The 19,730-nt window shown below is 40.3% G+C and overlaps 1 pseudogene across 1 annotated transcript; it reads left to right on the top strand.

Annotated features, from left to right (window-relative positions):
• Positions 1-233: 233 nt before the first annotated feature.
• Positions 234-774, top strand: LOC100579752 (annotated as a pseudogene). Its single transcript, XR_004030478.1, has one exon. The product of XR_004030478.1 is annotated as a 60S ribosomal protein L27a pseudogene (transcript).
• The last annotated feature ends 18,956 nt before the right edge of the window (positions 775-19,730 follow it).

The following is a 19,730-nucleotide window of genomic DNA, read 5'->3' as shown; positions in this document are numbered from 1 at the left end:
CTGTTTAGGATGTTGGTCTTCATCTCAAGAGCAGTGAAGAGCTGTTGAATAGTTTTGAGCAGAGTGGAGTCTTGAGAAGATACGTGCTTCCAAAAGGTCATTGTAACTGTAATGTGGCAAAATAATTATTATCATATAAGATTTAGGGGTAGAGGCACAGGCTGGCAGAATGTACATCAGAACTAGGGAGGGATCAATATAGAGAGGGAAATAAGTGGGGGAAATATAACAAATATTTCCTTTTTTCGTCTGGGCTGCCAACATGCCATCCAGACTGAGGAAGACCCGGAAACTTCGGGGCCACGTGAGCCACGGCCACGGCCGCATAGGCAAGCACCGGAAGCATCCCGGAGGCCGCGGTAATGCTGGTGGTCTGCATCACCACCTGATCAACTTCGACAAATACCACCCAGGCTACTTTGGGAAAGTTGGTATGAAGCATTCCCACTTAAAGAGGAACCAGAGCTTCTGTCCAACTGTCAACCTTGACAAATTGTGGACTTTGGTCAGTGAACAGACACGGGTGAATGCTGCTAAAAACAAGACTGGGGCTGCTCCCATCATTGATGTGGTGCGATCGGGCTACTACAAAGTTCTGGGAAAGGGAAAGCTCCCAAAGCAGCCTGTCATCGTGAAGGCCAAATTCTCCAGCAGAAGAGCTGAGGAGAAGATTAAGAGTGTTGGGGGGGCCTGTGTCCTGGTGGCTTGAAGCCACATGGAGGGAGTTTCATTAAATGCTAACTACTTTAAAAAAAAAAAAAAAAAAAAAAAAAATATTTCGAAGGTCTAATTGACAGAACTCAAGGATGAATTGAGCCGGGCGCAGTGGCTCATGCCTGTAATCCTAGCACTTTGGGAGACTGAGGCAGGCGGATCACCTGAGGTCAGGAGTTCGAGACCAGCCTGGCCAACATGCTGAAACCCCATCTCTACTAAAAATACAAAAATTAGCCAGGCATGGCGGCACATGCCTGTAGTCCCCGCTACTTGGGAGACTCGCTTGAACTTTGGAGACAGAGGTTGCCGTGAGCCAAGATCATGCCACTGCACTCCAGCTTGGGGGAGCAAGACTCCGTCTCAAAAAAAAAAAAAAAAAAAAAAAAAAAAAGGATTGATTGGAGACAGAGAATGAGAGAAACTGAGATGACCAGGATGACCTCTGGATTTTTATGTCTACTGATCACGGGTTCACTGAAATAGAGAATATTGGAAGAGGAACAGTCCAGGGCAAAGAATGGATTCCAAATTTTCTTGGTTGTCTTCAGTGTGTGGTACTTTTGATACAACCACTTGAGAAAACAGAGTAGACAGTCTGATATATGGATATTGAGCCCAGAAGAGAGGTCTAGGCTGGAGCTACAAACGTAGAAGATATTTGGTTGTTTTTTTTTTTTTTTTTTTGAGACAGAGTCTTGCTCTATCGCCAGGCTAGTGTGCAGTGGTGTGATCTCAGCTCACTGCAACCTCCACCTCCCAGGTTCAAGCGATTATCCTACCTCAGCCTCCTGAAGAGCTGGGGTTACAGTCACATGCCACCACACCCAGCTAATTTTTGTATTTTTAATAGAGATGGAATTTCACCACATTGGCCAGGCTGGTCTCAAACTCCTGACCTGGTGATCCACCCGCCTCGGCCTCCCAAAGTGCTGGGATTACAGGCGTGAGCCACCGCGCCCGGCAGACATTTGGTTACTTAAAAAGGAAAAAGTAATTAGTGATCTGGGGGTGGACAAGATCACCAGAAAGGAACTAAGGAAAACAGAAGGGTAATTTTAAGACCCTTGAGCAACTGCAGTATACCTAATGCTTAGAAGAGCATGTGCTTAAAAGCAAATCCAAGATAGAATCTCCTACATGATTAAAAAAAACATCAGCAGGAGGCTGAGGCAGAAGAATCGCTTGAACCCAGGAGGCAGAGGTTGCAGGGAGCCGATATGGGGCCACTGGTCTCCAGCCTGGTGACAGAAAACAAACAAACAAACAAACAAAAACTGCTGGCCATGAAGTAATGAACCTTCTGTTACTGACAAGCATTTGCAAATTCAGAACAATTAACTCAAAAGAACCACCTCCCCTACCCAAACAAACAAACAAACAAAAGAAATTACTGAATTACTGCTTCAAGATACTAAACTATGTTATCGTTTTTAAATAACAATCCTTATTTAGTCTTGTACCATTGTGTAAAAATTGAAATAGGTCTGGAAATAGGAACTCCATACTTAAGATGGTCTCTTACAAAGCAATGCTGCCACAGAATTGGCTATTGCAAAGTTGTCAGGCTACGTCTTTTATTGCCTCTCCCTCAGGGACAACAGGAAGTGGGAGAGGAATCCTCCCTTAATGCCAGAAAAATCAAGGTGCAAGGAAAAAGACCCTCCTCCTCCAACCGGAGCTACAAAGGGAGCTGTTTATTCTCTAGAGGCTGGCGGGGAAGGGAGGTGGGCTCATTCGTCACTGCGGCCCCGCATTGTTGATAAGCAACTCAGGATGGAAACATTACGGAAAAAGATCACTAAACAGGATTATAGGTCAAATAGGTTTTATCTAGATCAACTGGGACTGAAACCACCAAGTTAAATCCTTTCTCCCTGGGAAAAAAATGTGTACAAAATTTGCCTTCGCTTAGTGCAAAATTCTCCTGTAAGCTTCTGATCCTCTCTCCAGTTAGTATCTCTGGGCCCAGGACAACTCACCTGTTGCAAAAAGCATAAAATAAGGAAAAGATAAAGCATTCTTGTTTGTCAGTGTTTATGGTGCTGGGGCCCCGGTCATGTTTTAGGAAGCTGCTGGAGCAAGGAAAACGCAGGTTCTCGGGAATCACTTCTCACAGAGTTCACTGCGGGCTCAAATGCCACTGAAGCTCAAATCCATAGAGATGATGTGGCCTTGATTTCAGACAGGTCTTCCGTGCTCCTAAATTAGTGAAAATGACAGTATTCTTGCATGGGGAGTTTGCTTATCAGATCCAGGCACTTAAGCAATTAAAAGATAGTGAAACCCCATCTCTACTAAAAATACAAAAGTTAGCCAGGCATAGTGATGCATGCCTGTAATCCCAGCTACTTGGGAGGCTGAGGTAGGAGAATGTCTTGAACCCAGGAGGCAGAAGTTGCAGTGAGCCAAGATGGCGCCTCTGCACTCCAGCCTGACAACAGAGCGAGACTCCGTTGAAGGAAGGAAGGAAGAAAGGAAGGAAGGAAGGAAGGAAGGAAGGAAGGAAGGAAGGGAGGAGGAAGGGAGGGAGGGAAGGAAGGAGAGAAAGAGAAAGAACGAAAGAGAGAGAAAGAAAAGAAAGAAAGAGAGAGAGAGAAAGAAGAAAGAAAGACAGAGAAAGAAAGAAAAAGAGAGAAAGAAAGAAAGAAAGAAAGAAAGAAAGAAAGAAAGAAAGAGGGAAGGAAGGGTGAGAGGGAGGGAGGGAGGGAGGAAGGGAGGGAAGGAAGGAAAGGAAGATTTGTACTTCATGGGTGGACCTAGCCATAGAAGCCAAAAGTGTCCCCGGGATGAAGAGAACGAGCTTCTCTCCTGCCTTCCATGGATTACAGGAACTCTGGGAGCTCTCCCTGGTGCTACTAATATCATGAGTCTGCCCTCTTTGCTTGATGCTATCTTTGCTCTTACTTCTAAATGCAAATCTCCCGCTAGAAATCATGACTCAAAGGGACTCTGCTTCCTGTCTCTGGCCAGCTGTGCTGGACTACCACTGCTTCCACCATCACCTCTGTATTAGTTTGTTGTCATACTGCTATAAAGAAATGCTTGACACTGGGTAATTTATAAAGAAAAGAGGGTTAATTGGCTCATAGTTCTGCAGGCTATACAGGAAACAGGATAATGCCCATTTGCCTGGCTTCAGAAAAGGCCTCAGGAAGCTTATAATGGCAGAAGGCAAAGGGAAAGCTAGCACTTCACATGGCTGGAGAAGGAGAAAGAGAGAGAGGTGGGAGGTGCCACACACCTTTAAACAACCAGATCTCATGAGAACTCTATCACAAGAACAGCACCAAACGAATGGTGCTAAACCATTCATGAAGAATCCATTCCCATAATCCAGTCACTTCCCACCAGCCTTCATCTCCAACACTGGGGATTACAATTGAACATGAGATTTGAGTGGGACACAGAAACGAACCATATTAACCTCCATCTCTACCCAATTTGTCTTTGTTCCACCTGAAACAGAGCAGTCTCCTGGGATGCAACTTTGATGATGCTTCTGCCTAGCAGTCCCCTTTAGAACTCTCAAAACTCACTGTAAATCCTTAATAGTCTTATATCAAAAAAATTATAGAAACTGAAGGGGGATTAAAGATTATTTAATAAATATTAATCGTTATTGCCCAGAGTGCAAGGCACTGTCCTAGAATTCTTGTAACCTTTACAGCATCTTTAGAAGGTAGATAGTCCTGTTACTGTCATTCTATGCATCAGGACACTAAAACCCAGAGAGGCTAAGTAGCTTGCTGTTTTTCGGCCTGGATCTCTGTCTAACTACCTTCCTACTACTCTATATTGTCTGCTTGGGCCTGTGGCTACTAGTGGACATGATCAATTGCCCAGCTAGTCCTACAGCATCTGTCAGACTCAGTGCCCTTCTTTGCACAGCTATTGCTGGCCTATACTAGTCAATATTTATTCGCCAACCCAAATAGCATAAGTGCAGACTTCGGATTTTTATTGACAGAATTTGAATCCTGGCTTTGCTGTTCCACGGCTCTGGCACCTTGTGCATTTTACTGAAATCTCAGTTTATTTATTCATCTTTAAAACAAGAGTATTTATATTTACTTTGTCAGGTTGTTTAGAGGCTTACAAGAGAGAACATATATAATTTGTGCATAATGGCTGCTCAATAAAGAGAGTTACTACTTTTGAACACCTCCCATGTGTTAAGCAAGGTACAAGTGTTTATGACCCTCATTCTCGGCTGCCAAGAACAAACTTTTATTTTATTTTTTTTGAGATTAAGTCTAGCTTTGTCACCCAGGCTGGAGTGCAGTGGCTCGATCTTGGCTCACTGCAACCTCTGCTTCCCGGGTTCAAGCGATTCTTCTGCCTCAATCTCCTGAGTAGCTGGGACTACAGGCGCATGTCCGGCTAATTTTTTGTGTTTTTCGTAGAGACGGGGTTTCACCATGTTGACCCAGGCTGGTCTCGAACTCCTGACCTCGTGATCCGCCCGCCTCAGCCTCCCAAAGTGCTGGGATTACAGGTGTGAGCCATCGCGCCCAGCCTGCCAAGAACAAACTTCTAAAATGGTTTCATGTATAAACTGGGGACCAATTTTGCACAGTTTCCTATATAGTCTACACACACACACACCCTACAAATTATAAAATATTGCTTGCATCATGTTTTAGAAATATATGCTACTGAAGACCATCATTACAAATAGTCTGTTAAAATTTTATATTTTTGCAGTTACTTAATGTTTTTGAGGGTAACGTGTATACCCAACATTTACTTGTATGTGGTTTCAAATGATGTTCATGTACATTAATATTCCCAATTACAAGACAGACCCCTGAGCCCCATTTCCCATTCACTTTACACCAAAAGGTCTTTGGGATGACTAAATCTAAGCAATTGATGCCTGATACCAAAATGCCCCAGACCCAGCCAGCTGGTGCCAAGGCCATGTGATGAATCAAAGAGCTGCATACGTGGCAATGGAAAGAGCTGCTCTGGTGAAGACCTGTAACAGGTCCCACAGCAAGAACTTATGGCTTCTGGATCTGAGCTCCTCACAGAGGTTTCTCTGAGGGAGTCTACTGTCTTTTCTAAAAAAATACAGTTTTGATCTGAGCCTCCGTAGCTCATAAGATGTGTTTTTAATAATCTTTAAGCTTTATTTAGGGATTGAGACTGACAGGTTCAAATCTAAAGTCTCTTTTAACTCAAAAGACTAGTCTACCCCTATGTAAATTTATAAATGCAGGTATATGTAGATATGTAGGAAAAGGGATATGCTTGGTGCAGAGACCACTGCCATCCATTAATTCCATTTAATTTTTCTTCTTCTTCAAGCATATAGGTAGACAACATTTCTTAGGCTCTCATGAAGTTAGGGTTTGACCTTATGACCAAATTCTCGTCAGTGGAATTTGAGAAGTGATGAAGATTCAGTCTATAACAAACCCTCTGTACGATTCTTCATGCTATTTCTCTTTCTGCTGGCCAGTTTTAAATAATAATGAGGACTTTGGAGATGACAGAGCCACCTAGCAAAAAGAGCCTGGGTCCCCGAATGACCATGTGGAGAAGAGCTGCCCTGTTGCCCTGAACACACACCCAGGCCTTACAAACTCATATGTTGTTCGGCTATAACATGCCTATCTCTGTTGGTCACCATAGATGTTCTACCCTCACTAATATACTGCTCAGTTCCTCTTGGAAGTACCCAAGGTCTAAATGCAACAGGCATGTTAGGAGAGAAGTGATGTACCTCGAGCACATATAGCATCTAGGTCTCAGGCTCTGAGTCCAGCCAAAAGACCCTGTTTAAATATTTGGTTCAGACTCAGGTTTATAATTCCTTCATGACAGATAAGAAAATATAAGAATTGCTTAAAATCACACATCTTGTAAAGAGCAAAACTACCATTTGCACCTCAGTTTTAGACGTAGTCGAAAGCATCTTCCACCATCTTTCACCAAAGGTACATTAAGAGCGTCCATTCAAAGATCATTAACTACTAACGCTACTTTACAATTGAACAATGGCCTCTAGAAATTTATTTCTTTTCTCATGTGCATACTTCTAAATTCATTTGAAGTAAGTTTTTTTTGTTTGTTTGTTTTACCAATTTGGCAGATAGGAATATTAAAAGGAAGAGAGTTTAAAGAACTACAGAGAACACAAGTTTTTAAAATGTGAATTTCAGAACAATTTTCTGAACTTCTAAAAGTGTGATCGCTTACAAACAAACCTACTTGTTAATAATGAATGAATGCGTACGGGCTTATCTTTTTTTCTCAGTATCTTAATAGGATTGTATAATAGAGATACTTCAATAGCTTTAATTATAACTATTTTTAAAGTCTCAATGGTAAGTCTTAATGTAGATGCAACTCTGATTTTAAAAAATATTTTTTTCCTTCCAAATGTCTATATTCTGTGTAAGCCTTTGGGGGTTTAATTTCAGAAGCATCTCATAGGCTGTAAAGACAACAATTTGTAAGATTTAAGTCAATAATAGAAACATTGCTGTATAAATTTTAAAGCAAAATGTTGCAATACATACAAAAAGATACGGAATACTCTAAGGGAAGTCAGATCCTGCAAGCTTGCCGCATCAATCACAATTCCGTTGAAGACTTGACACAGCAATTAATGACATATCTGGCATGTATAGGTTCTTCTAATCATGTCTTGGACTACATACCAAAATAATACCAGGCAAAGACTTTCAGTAAATTACTTTCATTTACTCTGTGCAACTGAGTAGAAATTCTTTTCTGTGAGTACTCTGGACAAATTACTTCTGCCACACGTGTATTTTTGACTTGGACGACAAAGAACATAGAAACGGTAGTGATCACATACAATGACTAAATCATATGATGATCAGTTACAATGCCCAGTTGAGGAGCCACAGTTTACATCCTTTTTGGAATAATATTTCTGCCAGGGTTGGAAAAAGCGCCTTTTTATCTGTTAAATCAAATGGCCCTCCAGTGACTATAATATTCATGGAAAGAAGGGTTGACTACACAGAAAACGTCTTCCTTCCTCTCATCCCAGTGCCCAACCAGTCTGGAACAATACGCATGACTACAATATTAAACTGCATATTTCTTCTCATTCCAAGAGATTTGTCTAATATTTGAAATTAACAATGTCCTATATCATTTTAACTATAGCTAGGCTGCCACACCAGTTTTTGCATTAACACGCCTATTTCTAGGCACTGTGTTAAATATGACTCATTTTATTGTTATATCACTATGTTGCTCTCATATTAGATTCTACCTAGGTCTTTAAATTCATATTAGATTCTGTCCTGGGTCTTTAAATGTTGAACAGGGTGTACAGACAAATGGCATATTAATAGGAGTCAGTTATGCTTGTGAATTGTTAATTATTTTGTTGTTTTAAATGTTTGTGAAATAAGAACATAAAATTAGGTCTTTCCACACACACACACATGCACCCACACACACTCACACACATACTATGGTGCCTTTATAAATGTGAGAGAAAGGGAAAGAAGAGAGACAAGAGAGAGATTAAGTTTCTGTAGTCCAGCAAGTTTTATTCAAAGATATACAAGTCTTCTTTTGCTGAGGATAAAACTCACTAAAGTTTATAGGTTTATGGTTGTAATTGAATTTTAGAGGGATAGATTACATAATTTTTGAAAAATTAGAAGAAATTAATAAAAAAGAAGCAGAAGAAAAAATTATATAAAGTTCAGTCTAAAATTTGCTATTAGTTCTTTGAACAAATATTCATACTTAAGAGTAGACACACCTCTTTGTGCCTAAGGTTCCCTCACAAATATTTAAATATAGCTTATGTATAATTATTGCACTTGCAAAGAAAGTCGCTGAATATGCTTTCCTCAAAATTATCTGGCTGCGTTATAGGTAATTTTGAAAGCAACTTTATCTCGATCAAAAGGAAAGAACACAATGGCCTGGGCCAACTGTTCATAAATGTCAGATACACTTGGGTATGCTAAGATTAGCATGTCCGTTAGGTCATGAGGGCATGGTCATTTCAGTTCAAAATTCCCCAAATTCGTTTACCTTTTATTTGTCATCTCTTATGACATTTGAAGCTCCATTTGTGTGCTTTTCTTAGAATGTCTTATCTAATTGTTTCTGTAATTCAGAGTTGCATTCTACATCTTATGATGAAAAAGGAAAGCATTTGCATTTGCTGTCCATGTTTCCAAGAGCTTATTTCCAAATGATATTTTCTTAAGTGGAGTTTGACGGTTTTCTGTAATGCAATTCAAAAGTGCCTCTCCTGAAAGGGACAGGTTCCTAAAGCAATGAATCAATGTATATTAGATATAGAAGGAAGAAAATAAAAAGCCAAACTTCTTCTACTGGTATCCCACTATCCAGCCACAATATATCTGCCTTTTTTTTTTTTTCTATCCTGACAGGGATTCACAGATGTCTTTTTAACATCCATAAAACAGAAATGCTCAATATGAAAACAAAGGAACGTGTATATTGCCAGTAATAATTTGGTAATCTACCGCTCCTTCCATTAACACTGTTGTTTTTATCCGTTTCCACATACAAACTTCTTTCTGCTTATAAATCAGGAGACTAAAGGGGAATAAATACATATGTATCATAGTGATCTAACACCCATCCCAAGCAAGCCTCATCCTGTGTCACTGTCTAAGTCATGCAAATTACACCAGAGCTGCCAGTTGACTAAGATTAATGACACTGCGCCAGCTTCTTTGTTTCTCTCTGCGGCCGTTTAGTGTGAAATACTATCCAAAAACATTATCTATCCTCGATTAATCCCACAAATTTGTTCACACGATGCACATTGTTTAGGGCAATTTACAACAGGAACATACTGAGCACAATTGCATTTAATTACTTGGGTTCTAATTACATTCATTAAAGGCTAATAAAATAAATGAAACAGCTTTAAAAGCTTCTGCAAAACACATGGGTCTTGTCTCCCTAGTGAAACATACAGTAGATGTTTGATGTGAAACACAGATTTGACCATATATGTGTGTTTATAGATGTATATATATACATATTCCATATGTTCTATAAGGTAGATTTTAAATCATATGCAGTAAAACCTCAAATGTTCTACTAATGCATTTATTTAGTGAGTGGGTGCAAGATTTTAGGAACCTAGCACTACTTTTTATGTGGAGAATAAAGAGAAAAGCAAATCCGTTTTCAAAATCGCTTTTGAATCTTAATTGTTTCCACCTGCACAGCCCGGATGTCCAACCTTCTCTTTTCCGTGTCCACATTATAAAGGCCACTGACCAACAGAAGGGGGATGCATTCCACTTAAGCTAGGTTCTGGAGAATATTCCCATCAGCTTCAATCCCAAAACTCAGTCAGGACTTTTGGCTTACTCATTTCTAACCCTGTGGTAGCTTGTTGAAAAGCTAAATAACCTATTGTATAAAATTCACATTTTAAGACACCCTGGACATGTGAAGTTTAAAAAAAAAATGAAGTTGTTAGATTTTGCTAATATTTGCATATGTATTAAATGCTTAGTGTGCTTGGAAGACCATTTAAGAAACACAAAATGTAAAATGGCATTGTTGACAACTATGCCAGGAATAACCAGTAATGGATACTCAAAATAAGGCTTTAATTTCATCCATATTTTTTTCACTCAGATAGAGCTCTGAATAATCTATATTATCCAAAAGCAAATGTCTACCTAACTAATTGTCTTCTGTACTTTTGAGGTCCATGCTTTACTTTGTAAAGTCCATGGGTAATTTTTGTCTGGTAAAGCCAGAAAATGGAGCTGCAACACCTAAATCTAAATGCGTGTAATTGGCATATGTCTTCACAAATAGAATTTTGCTTCCAGAGTAGATTTTGAGCATAATCTGAAAAAATAACAAGCAATTCGGGAATGATTTTGATAGATGCCTGGATTTAGAATTTCAGCTAGATTCAGATCTTTGCCAAAGAATAGAGATTTTTTTTTTAATCTTACATGAATGCATTGGAAATAGCCTATTACTGTCTTTTCTTACGTGGATACTCTGGCCGAGCATGTCTCTTCTAGGAATCCGTCTTGAGGAGATATTCTCACATATGCACAAATGGAGTAAGGAAGATGGTTATTAGCAGCATTGTTTTTAGTAGTGAAAAAACTGGAAACATCCTAAATGCCTGTCAACAAAGGAATGGTTAATAAGCTATACAAATTCATATTCTGTAGATCTATACAACAACTAAAAGAATAAGGTAAACATATATGTACAAGTGGAATGTTCTCAAAAAGCAAGTTGTGGAACAATATATATTATATGAATCAACGAGGTAAAACAGTACGTAAGGGTGAGTGTGTGTGTGTATAAATGCATGGGAAAAGGTCTCAAAGAATTGGAAATCTGATAGCAGTGATAACTTCTAAGACAGTAGACAAGAAAAGACAAGGGTGAGAAGCGAGTCCTCAGGACAGGAAAGGACTTTCACTTGCTACTCTATAGACTGCAGTATCAAGTGGACATTTATAAGAAAAAAATATATTTAAGTATTATATGTAACATTTCGAAATTAATGTGCAACTTAGAGCCATAAGGTGTGCATTTAACACTCCCCCACATGAACATACACACAATAATTTCCCAAATATTTACATCTGATTGCTCTTCAGAACATAATCTGGAAGAGGGTTTCTCAGAAAGTTATAAAAAAGGATGGAATTTTACAATCTAGAAGTTTTCTCACTTAGACACTCTCTCTGTCTCCTTCTACTTCACTATTTTCAGTTCCTTTTATTATGCCTAAGTGCCGGCAATTTGGGGGAATTCCATTCTCATAACGCAGCTGCTGGGGGCATTAAGTGTCTGCATGGAATCCCTCTAACAGGAACACTGACTTGCTTCAGTGTCACTTGCCCTTAGAATCTTCAGTTCAGAGTCATGTCCAACACGGTTGAAGATTACCTCTCTGAAGTGCAATGATTCAGGTTTAGTGCAAAGTAAACGCTACCGTTGACTTTTAGAAAAGTTTTAATATAATGATGCTTTGCTATCATTCACTCATTAATGTGAATGTTTTAACAATTCCAGCACTATTCTATAAAACTCACAACCATAATAGCTTAGAAAAAGACTTAGCACAGAAAAAAAGATGAGGAAAATGAGAAACGAAGCAAGAACTATAAAGCCTTGGAAGTTTATTTTCTGATGCAAGCTTGCTTTTCTCTTCACCATTTCTTGAGCACTACAAGATTCCCAGCACTTACTTGCAAGATTAAAGAAATCTAGGCCAGGTATGGTGGCTCACGCCTGTAATCTCAGCACTTTGGGAGGCTGAGGTGGGTGGATCACAAGGTCAGGAGTTCAAGAACAGCCTGGCCAATTTTCAGTAAGACCCCGTCTCTACTAAAAATACAAAAATTGCTGGGTGTGGTGGTGCGTTCCTATAGTCCCAGTTACTTGGGAGGCTGAGACAGGAGAATTGCTTGAACCCAGGAGGCGGAGGTTGCAGTAAGCCAAGATCGTGCCACTGCACTCCAGCCTGGGCAACAGAGAGAGACTCCATCTCAAAAAAAAAAAAAAAAAAAAAAAAGAAAGAAATCTGAAAAACAGAGATCTAAAAGTGGGTCGGGCACAGTGGCTCACACCTGTAATTCTAGCACTTTGGGAGGCTGAGGTGGGCAGATCACCTGAGGCCAGGAGTTCAAGACCAGCCTGGCCAATATGGTGAAAGCCTGTCTCTCCTAAAAATACAACAGGTGGTGGCAGGCGCCTGTAATTCCTGCTACTTTGGAGGCTGAGGCAGGAGAATAGCTTGAACTCGGGAGGCGGAGGTTGCAGTGAGCCAAGATCATCCCACTGCACTCCAGCCTGGGTGACACAGGGAGACTCCATCTCAGAAGAAAATAAAAAGAAATCTAAAAGTGGAGACCTTCCATTTCATCATATGTTGTCTCTGATAATGCCAACAAAATGCAGTCCAAATCCTTGGGTCTTGCATTCAAGGTCCTTCAGTTATGGGGTTTTGTGTCTTGCCACTTTATTTTATGTGCCATACATACCATTTGGATTTAGCCATGTCTGGCTAATGGTCTCTCCTCCTACAATTTCTTTGTCACTCTCTGTTACTCTTCACCTGTTAGGATCTCTCAGGGTCTATCTCAAATATCATTTCCTCTGGCAATTTTCCCTAGTATCCTGAGTGATGCCTTTTCTGTTGAGAGTGATCTTTTCCATCACTGTACCTCCATTGCAGCTTATGTGTTTCTCTGGCATTTGCCACAAGTGCTTCCTTATTATAGAAGTCGACGTCTATCTCATATCCTGCTAATAGAATGTAAGCTCTTTAAAGGTTTGAACTGATACCACTGTGCCCATAAGACTAAGTAGAGTGCTCATCATATCATATAGCAAGAGATTTTTTTTTTTACATGGAGTCTCGCTCTGTCACCCAGGCTGGAGTAAAGTGGCACGATCTCGGCTCACTGCAACCTCTGCCTCCCAGGTTCAAGCAATTGTCCTGCCTCAGCCTCCCAAGTAGTGGGGCTACAGGCATGTGTCATCATGCCCAGCTAACTTTTGTATTTTTAGTAGAGACGCAGTTTCACTATATTGGTCAAGATGGTCTCAAACTCCTGACCTCAGGTAAGCTGTCCGCCTCGGCCTCCCAAAGTGCTGGGATTACAGGCATGAGCCACCATGCCAGGCCAAGAAAATTTTTTTAAACCTAATAGTCAAACAAAGGAAAATAGTTTCTAAATTGTTTAAATAATTATTAAACTCTTTTTATTAATATGTAGTTGTCAGTAGACAGAGCATCTCCAATGTCAAACAGAGTACCTGGCATATAATTGGTGCTTAATAAATACGTGTTGAATGCCTTTGAATAAGTAAATGAACAAATAAACACAGAAACAAATAAATAATGTGATTTTTTGTCTTTCTTCCTTTTTTCCCATTTGTCCATCCCAGTGGGGAAAACATTTATTACAGTATCTCATGAATAATGTCAAAAACCTCAAGTACAGTAGTCTTCAGTATTACAGTCTAAAACCATAATAACAGCTTTATACAGAGCCGATAATTCAACACATATATAGTTTCCATTAAGATTTTCAGGACTGACTCTTAGCACACTGACAGTTTAAATTGGTTCTCTTCTACAATAAAGGCTATAGAATAATTACAAATATGTTTAACGAGTCCTGAATTAGTAATACGATATCTTTAGAATTCTGTCTTTATGCATACCTGCAGAGATTTAAAGATAGGGTGCATTTAATGCATGAACATCCTGAAAGGTGACAGGCAGAAGACATGCCTTAAATTAGGAGAACAGGGGCTGTGGTAATTCTTTAATCAGGAAGAAACTCCCCTTGCTTTGACACTTCTGGGCAGAAGACCACAACTTCTTCCAAATGGCCAGGCGAGAGCATGTATTGTGAACACTCAGATGCATTTCTTTTTATGACTTTCGAGAGCTTCTCCTCCCCTTTACTAACAAGGATGCACAATGTGGCAGGAAAAGACAAATACAAACAATATCAATACACTTTCATGGAATTCCGAGAGTTCTTTCCTTTTCTTCTTTCTTTTTTTTTTTTTTAACCCACCTCTTGGAAACTAAGAGGAGCTATTCCACGTAAGCACCAGAGAAATGAAATATATAACTACAAACTGAAAGCCCGTGACCTCAATCCTCAGCCGCCCCTTGCCCCTCATTACCGCAGCAGTTGGTGTAGGGAAGGATTAAAGAGGGCTAGAAATCACTGGGCGAGCATACAAGGGCTCAGAAATTTGACCTTCGTTACTTAAAGCACACAGTCTCCACTAAAAGCTGGTATATGAGGAGAATTAAAAACAGAACCAAGAAAGGTCAGGTGGAGTGCAGATACACTAACAAAGATGAGGGTGGAGTGACAAAAAAAAATCTCTCAAAATATTCATCTTTTCTTCTATTGGACAAAAGTGGACATCTCTAGGAGACATCTTGGCTTCTGCCACTAACCAAAAATGCAAAAGAGCCTTCTTGCTAAAAGTAAGAGCATAAAATGTCGAATCGCCAGAGCCAGAGAGGACTTTAGAAGCAACTCCCCATGCAAAAGACTTTCTTAGGGCACTTTCTAATGAAATGGAATCAGATCCTGCCTCTTTCTGTATCTGATAGATTTTATTATCTGGATCCATGAATTACTCAGTTTAATGGGAAATACAAGAAGAGATTACAAAAGCACTGACTAGTAAAATATTTTTACAATTGTGAAACTGGCAATAAGGCTCTGTCTTTTCTGGGAAGGCAAAGTAAGGGGCAAGGGGCTCATGCCGTAAAGCATATGACCATGGCAACCGCCGCACTGGGGGCATGAACTCAAAACCATTTCAAAAAACATACACTAAGAAGTGAATGATTCCCATCTGTCAGCAACAATGGGGCCACATTATTCATTGTTCTGACAGTCCTGTGTTCCGTGGGTGTTGGGAGCAGACCTTCTCTTTCAGAGACTCCTGCACATAGATGAGGAAACTGAGGCATTTAATTGAACTCAGCCTAATGACTTACCCCAAAGAGGTAAGCAGCCTGAGATCAGTAAATATTTAATGTGTTCTGAAAAGAAAATCTATTAGCCAAGTATTTTCATTCTTAAGAACAACAATGATTATAAAGATATGTTAGATTTCCATAATGGTTTGCACTTTCCAAAATAGTTTCATAAATTTTCAATGAAGCAAATAAATGAGTTAAATACTTACGTAGAAAGACGGTAAGAGGTGTGAGTGAGGGGAATATGTACCCCAATCTCTTTTTTCTGTTTACATAGTAAATCTTTTTTGGAACAGTGCTGTCCAACAGAAGTATTATGATACACTTACATAATTTTAAATTTTCTGGCAGTCATAGTAAAAAAGCAAAAGCAAACAGGTGAAATTCATTTTAATAATATATTTTATGTAACCCACTGTATCAAAAATGTTTTAAAATGCAACTAATATGAAAATTATTGTGATTTTTACACCTTTTTGTACCAAGTCTTTGAAGTCTATGTGCAATTTATACTCACAGCACATCTCCGTTGGGACTAGCCACCTGTCACGTGCTCAATACCATGTGTGCCTAGTGGCAACTATTCTGAATAGCACAGCTCTAAGGTTCTCTTTTTCCCCTAATTTGGATGTTATCCTGCCCTGGTTTTTCTATTAGCTACTACAGACTTCAGATATCAAAAATTAGTTGATTTGATTTAGTTTCATATTTACCAAGGGCATTTAACAGTGCATGTAGAAGAAATCAACATATTCTCTCAAGTCCTAAGGATGAATATGTATATGTGCATTTATGGTTATAGTAGTTTACATGTGTGTGACAAGCATTAATTGTGTGCCTACTCCATGTAAAAGCAATTATCATTAATTCTGTACAATAGCCACAAACATTAATAGTGTGTCTATTCCACGCAGTAGTATCGACATGTATTAATAGCTTGCCTATTCCATGCAAAGCATTGTGCCAAGCACCAGATTCAATATCAAGACATCATTTTGGCCGAAGTATTTATTAAATCACTATAATACATGAGACTGCCATGCTTCTTTCACCAGCAAACCTCAGGTCCATTGTAAACTTTTCAACAGCTCTGAGTGTGGTAGGGTTCAACATTAAACAAGGACAATGAAGCCCTACTTCAAGTCTTGTGTCTGTCCTTTATAAGCACTATGACTTTGTGCCGGGCCCGGTGGCTCATGCCTGTAATCCCAGCACTTTGGGAGGCCGAAGCGGGTGGATCACAAGCTCAGGAGACCGAGATCATCCTGGCTAACACGATGAAACCCTGTCTCTACTAAAAATATAAAAAATTAGCCGGGTGTGGTGGCGGGTGCCCGCAGTCCCAGCTACTCGGGAAGCTGAGGCAGGAGAATGGCGTGAACCCGGGAGGCGGAGCTTGCAGTGAGCGGAGATCGCGCCACTGCACTCCAGCCTGGACGACAGAGCGAGACTCCGTCTCAAAAAAAAAAAAAACAGAAAAAACCCACTATGACTGTGTGTCATTTCTCCACCCTAATTTTTAGTTTACTCATTGGTAAAATGAGGACTACATGACCTCTAAGTAACTTTTCAGTTCTAACAGACTATTATTACTTGGTAATAAAAGTGTACCTCCTTTTAGCCTTAAGGAGCATACGCCTTACTCTTCAGCAGTGTCTACACAGTGTGATCTATGGAATACTAGTAGGGTTGCCAGATTTAGAAGGAAAAAAACACATAATGCCCAATGAAACTTAAATTTCAGGTAAACCAAAAAAAAAAAATAAAGCATAAGTATGACCCATGCAATATTTGGTACACACTTTTTTTTTTTTGAGATGGAATCTCGCTCTGTTGCCCAGGCTAGAGTGCAGTGGCGCAATCTCAGCTCACTGCCAGCTCTGCCTCCCGGGTTCATGCTATTCACCTGCCTCAGCCTCCCGAGTAGCTGGGACTACAGGCGCCCACCACCACGCCCGGCTAATTTTTTGTATTTTTAGTAGAGATGGGGTTTCACCGTGTTAGCCAGGATGGTCTCGATCTCCTGACCTTGTGATCCACCCGCCTTGGCCTCCCAAAGTGCTGGGATTACAGGCGTGAGCCACCGCACCCGGCCAGGTACACGCTTAACTAAAAAAAGTTGTTGTCTCCCTGAAATTCCAACTTAACTGGCATTCTGCATTTTATCTGGTGACTGACTCTAGGTACTCAGAAAGTCTCATACCACTCACCTCACAATCAGAGCTTGACATTTTCATGCTGTAGCACAGTAGAATGAAATAGGCACAAATTTTTGTCAGACCCCATGGCTATGAACCCTGGCTCAGCACTTTTCATTGTGTGTGACCTAAGTTTCTGAGCCTCTGTTTCCTCCTTTGCAGTGCTGAAACTGATCTATAAGGTATAATAAATACTTCTCCTCATTCTATAAATGAGGAAACTGATGGTCAGGGAGGTTGGACTGGTCACTCTACATTCAATCAGTAGAGTTGATGTTTCCCTGTGAAAGGATAAGCATTAGATAAAATAACGTATGAGCCGGGTGCATTATTTTTGTTTTGTTTTGTTTTGTTTTGTTGAGACGGAATCTTGCTCTGTCACCCAGGCTGGAGTGCAGTGGCACAATCTCGGTTCACTGCAACCTCTGCCTCCCGGGTTCAAGTGATTCTTCTGCCAGCCTCCCAAGTAGCTGGGAATACAGGTGCACACCACCACACTCAGCTAACTTTTGTATTTTTAGTAGAGATGGGGTTTCACCATGTTAGCCAGGCTGGACTCGAACTCCTGACCTCGTGATCTGCCTGCTTCAGCCTCCCAAAATGCTGGGATTACAGGCGTGAGCCATCGTGCCCAGCTGAGCCGGGTACATCTTAAGCATTCAATAAACAGCATATATTACAGCTGTTATCGAGACTGTAGGAGTTGTGGGTGGAGTAGGTGGAAAGGGAAAATGTTGAATTAGAGTGCTCTTTTGGAAAGGACATACATGAGTGAGGCTTGATAACAGTCTTGAGCAGCTGGGAGATAGGTGGTGGGCCAGAGGTAGGTAGGAGAGAGGCATAAGACTGAGATGAGAGACCACACAAACCTTTACCACTTCACTGTCTAAATCATTCGCTAAGCATGCACATGGCACTACAGTTCCAGAGCGCCTCTGTATTTCCAAACCCAGTTTCAAGCAGGAAATGGATTTTACTCTCTCCCTCCTTTCCTCCTCCTGACACCCCAATTCATTCTCATAATACTAGATAAGGCAATCTGAATTGACATTTTCTCTCATTAGGTAAGGGGTAGATACCATACCCAGGATGAATCTCCTTCCTCATTTCCCTATTTCTATATAGTACATGCAAAATGCAATTGCAATGTACAAGAGTAATACTGTTGGGAAAAGGAAGCCTCCAGAGAAACCTGGGGTTTTGAATGGAAGTGAAAAAGGGTCCATCTTTGCCTTTAAAGAATTATGAAAGAATTATGAATTGAAATATAAAATTAAAAGCACCACGTCTTAGGTTTCTTTACAGCACCGCTGGTGGAGCCAATGCTTTCTCCCATTAGTGGTTGTCACTAATATGGCATGTTATCCCCAAAGCTTGGAGGCCAGAAAGCTCTTCCCAATTTCGCTATAGCCTTGAGGAGGCTCTGTCCCTTCCAACTGAGACTCATTAAAAATACAAAAAATATAATCTTTCCCCACAATCCTTTCTAGATGCTGTTTAAATGACACTGGCTTGCCTTCTTCAAACTTTGCTATCTGTTTCTTTTTTATTTTTTCTCCCTATGCATCTGTCATCTGTTTTTTTCTTCATCGTTCTGACCCCACCTCCTGCATGAAGTTTTCTTTGTCCACCCCACCTAGAGTTAGTTATGTTATCTTTCATTCTCTTATGGTTCAGTTACATTTATATTGCCTTGTGCAGTGTGTGTGTGTGTGTGTGTGTGTGTGTGTATCCAACTGGAATGCAAACACTTTGAGGACAGAAACAAGGTCTTACAGTTCCGTCTCCTCACACTGAATGACAATACCTTTTATGTGTTCAATATATGTTACTTTTGAGGTGAAAGTAATATAATCCATCAGATACTTAAATAATTCATGATTTTGTCTCATTAAAGCTTATCTAACCTGTTGAAACAGTAAAAATTGTCAAATTTGTATAACTCTGTCTATGGAGCATACTGAAACTTTAGGGGGTGAGGGGCAAAAAGGAGAAAGCAGGAGCAGATTGATATGAAGCTAGAAAGCTGACCCAGCAGAAGAGCTGGCCACTATTACATTATTATTTTATGGTAGTACAAATTACCATCTGTATTCGTAGGAGTTCATCCGTCTGTGAGGACTACTACGAGAGTCTTTTGTGATCTCAAACTTACTGTGCAACACTGTCACATTTTTGGGTTTCAGTCCATTTGAGGATCAGGACTCTGTTTGGGAATTCGAGGTACCTGAGAAGAGTTCTAGCCCCCGGGAACATTGGCAGACAAGAGATAGGCAAGGCATCTGCCAGTGGTCTGGAATCTAGGGCAGAAAGCCAGTGCC

This window comes from Nomascus leucogenys, chromosome 6 (genome assembly GCF_006542625.1).
Source record: "Nomascus leucogenys isolate Asia chromosome 6, Asia_NLE_v1, whole genome shotgun sequence".
Classification (NCBI taxonomy): domain Eukaryota; kingdom Metazoa; phylum Chordata; class Mammalia; order Primates; family Hylobatidae; genus Nomascus; species Nomascus leucogenys.
Note: the sequence above shows the minus strand (reverse complement) of the source record. Positions and strands in the feature narration are given on the sequence as shown.